Source organism: Schistocerca gregaria, chromosome 4, assembly GCF_023897955.1.
Source record: "Schistocerca gregaria isolate iqSchGreg1 chromosome 4, iqSchGreg1.2, whole genome shotgun sequence".
Lineage (NCBI taxonomy): Eukaryota > Metazoa > Arthropoda > Insecta > Orthoptera > Acrididae > Schistocerca > Schistocerca gregaria.
The window spans coordinates 19862996-19866319 of NC_064923.1; the positions used below are offsets into that span (position 1 = coordinate 19862996).

The 3324-nt window shown below is 43.6% G+C and overlaps 1 non-coding gene across 1 annotated transcript; it reads left to right on the forward strand.

Moving 5' to 3' along the window:
- The first annotated feature begins 2876 nt into the window (after nucleotides 1-2876).
- Trnai-aau (transfer RNA isoleucine (anticodon AAU)) lies at nucleotides 2877-2948 on the forward strand. Its single transcript has one exon. It is a non-coding gene; the product is annotated as a tRNA-Ile (tRNA).
- Nucleotides 2949-3324: the final 376 nt, after the last annotated feature.

Consider the following 3324-nt stretch of genomic DNA (forward strand, 5'->3'; position numbering starts at 1 on the left):
TCACTCCAGAAGAAGCTGATGTGCTTGCAGCGAGAATAACGGACGAAGACGTCGAAGATGCCATCTCGAAGAGCCCAAAGAACAAATCACCTGGACCAGATGGGCTTCCCGCTGAATTTTATCAAACTTTTCGCGAACAAATAATTGCTAAATTGACACTCGTATGCAATGAAATACTAAATGCGGACACTGACCTTCCGAAGGAATTCTGTGAAGGTACAGTGGTCTTAGTCCCCAAAACACCAGGAGGCAAAACCGTGGAGAATCTTCGACCCATAACACTTCTCAATAGTGATTATAAAATCTTCGCCCGTATCATGATGCAAAGGTTCAATTCTGTTATTCGTACAGTGACAGGAGCCTACCAGACAAGTGTGGGAAAGGACAGAACGATATTTCAGACCTTATGCGACTACAGAGACATTATAGCGATATCGGAAGCCTGCAACATTCGCTGTGCTCTGATGTCGCTTGACTTTGAAAAAGCTTTTGATAAAGTTAATCATTCGTACCTGCTCCGGTGTATGACATCCATGCACTTCCCCCAGAAAATTATAGCCTCCGTGAAAAACATACTGACGAATAGCACGTCAAGAATCAGTGTCAACGGACAACTCAGTCACCCGATCAATATTCAGAGTTCGGTAAGACAAGGTTGCCCAATGTCCATGACGCTTTTCGCGATTGCGCTTGAACCTCTCTTAGTATCTCTGACTCGGCAACTCCGTGGATTACATATACACGGACAGAAGATCATATGTCAAGCCTACGCGGACGATGTAGGGGTACTTGTGACTGACGAAAGAGAGGTGGAAACAGTACTTGAAGTTGTGGCGACCTACGAAATGGCGTCAGGAGCTAAACTCAACCGCAATAAATCTGGTATTATGAATCTTGGTCGGGGTATAGAGATCAGAGCCGCTGGAAGTATCAACACTATGGAAAAAATCAAATGCCTTGGAATAGAATATACGAGTAATATCCGCCGCACGGCCGCTCTCAATTATCGAAAATTACTTGCCACCTTACGGGCAAGCATAAAACAACACAGCTTGCGTAATTTAAACGTAATACAAAAAGTGCAACTGGCCAATACATACATCACTTCCAAAGTCAACTATGTTGCTCAAGTGCTGCCTCTGCCACGAACCATTGCACACCAAATGCAAGCAGCGCTTGGTTATTTTGTCAGTAGAGGTCAGATATTTAAGGTTTCATATGATACCTTGACGCTACCGACACGCAATGGAGGGCTACAACTGACAGACATCTACCTTAAAGCGCAAGCGCTATACGTTAGCAAAACTTATAAACAGTGGCAACGATCGCCGCGGACCTTAGTGGCTCATCTCTTACGTGAAATCACCCCAGTCAGCAGAGATCCACCAATCGATGTGCATCACATCTCCCACGAGCTGTACCACTATAAACATTTTCTGGTGGAATACAGCTATGTACGCCATAGAATACCGGAGAAGGACATATATCGGGTTAAGGAGGTTTACAACACCTTGCTGGAAGGAAAATTGCGCAATCGAATAGAAAACAAGTTTCGACATTATAATTGGAAAAACATATGGGACAACATATCTGACCCCCATCTACCATCCAATGTGCGATCGACGTGGTACCTCGCAGTCAATAGAAAAATCCCAACCAACTCCAAACTGCACGCGATACGTCTGGCACACACACCAAACTGTTCCAGCTGCAATGTCGTCGACAATGCAGAACATCGCTTCGTCTGTGAAGATGTGAAAGACGTGTGGAATCTCTTCAGGCAAAAACTAGCACATGTGCTACGTACGTCACCTAACACTATTTCACCGACACACGTCCTTCTGCCTGATGACGTGCCATATCCTAACACTAAAAGAAGGTCAGCCAACTGGCTCAAAGGACTGACAGTCCATTACATCTCAACGGCTATGACGAAAAGTGAAGCAGATTATTGGATGTACCTGATGACAGAACATCAAAAGCTCGAACGACAAATGAAATACAAAGACAACTACGCAAATTTTTTGAACCGAACATTGTCTCACCGACAGAGCTGAAGAACGATCAAACGACATGTTGTTCAACCTCAGGATTCCTTTTTTTTCCTTTATGAAATTATCTATTAAGCTTCTCATTCATTTTACGCCAACAAGGTGGCTATTTCGTTTATCCATCGCCCTCGTGTCACAGCACTAATAGGTTGCTGACACACACATGAGAAGCCATCAGGCTGAAGTAAGCCTGGCTCTCCTATAAAAATCGCTCCCACACAACGATGGAAGAATGTAACAGAACTATTTGATTTCCATAACCCCAAAAGAAGGGATTTTATTTACTTGTATACATTTACTTCGTCACTCACCTATCTCAAAAAAAAAAAAAAAACACAAAAACACATAATAAAAAAAAGAAAAAAAACAACAAAAAGAAAAAAAAAGAGACAAAAAAAAAGTGGTTAAAAAAATAAAAAAAATTAAAAGTCGGTAGAGCGTCAGACTCTTAATCCCAGGGTCGTGGGTTCGAGCCAGACGCTGGGCGGAACGGAATTTTGTTCCGCTGCAGGTGTAAATTACCGTTTTTCTGATTAACGAGATTTAATGGAAATAGCAACTTTAAACTTTGCCTACGTCTCTGTCAGTCGCAAGGAAACTGTATTTGAAGGTGAAGGTGATTTTGTAGATATGTGTGAAAGACATGTTCTGAAATGCAAGTGTTGTTGTTTGGAGAGCACATCGGTTACGTGTCAGATGTGTAGCCAAGCAGTAATTTGTCGCCATAGCTGCAAATATTAGCCGGTGATATGAAGTGTTGTCAGCTAAAGTCTGATGATGCAGACGACCGTAAGGACGAAGTACCCAAGAGTACCGCTAGGCCGCGTCTCTTTAGCTCAGTGGTAGAGCACTGGTCTAATAAACCAGGGGTCGTAAGTTCCATCCTCACAGGAGAAAGATGAATTTTGGAAATCAGTTGCGCGTCGTGGCCGTATAGCAAACAGTACCTGTGATGACGAACAATTAGCGACAGGCGTTTTTTTTAAGAATTACTCTCAGATGCGATTAAGGCGAATGGCGCAGATAAAGCATTTGCCAAAGCGGTACAGCATAAGGTGGGACGAGGCAGTCTCAATTACATTTTATAGATGTATTTCTCACATATCTCAGAGCCTCTCGCGATATTCGTCGTCGTCGTCGTCGTCGTCGTCGTCGTCGTCGCCGCCGCCGCTTCTGCAGAAGTAGCAAATGGCAATCGTAGCAAATGCGGCGAGGGACGCCCTGCCTTCGATTCCGAATGCACAAAGTGTGTGGTCTTGTTTCTCAGTCTATA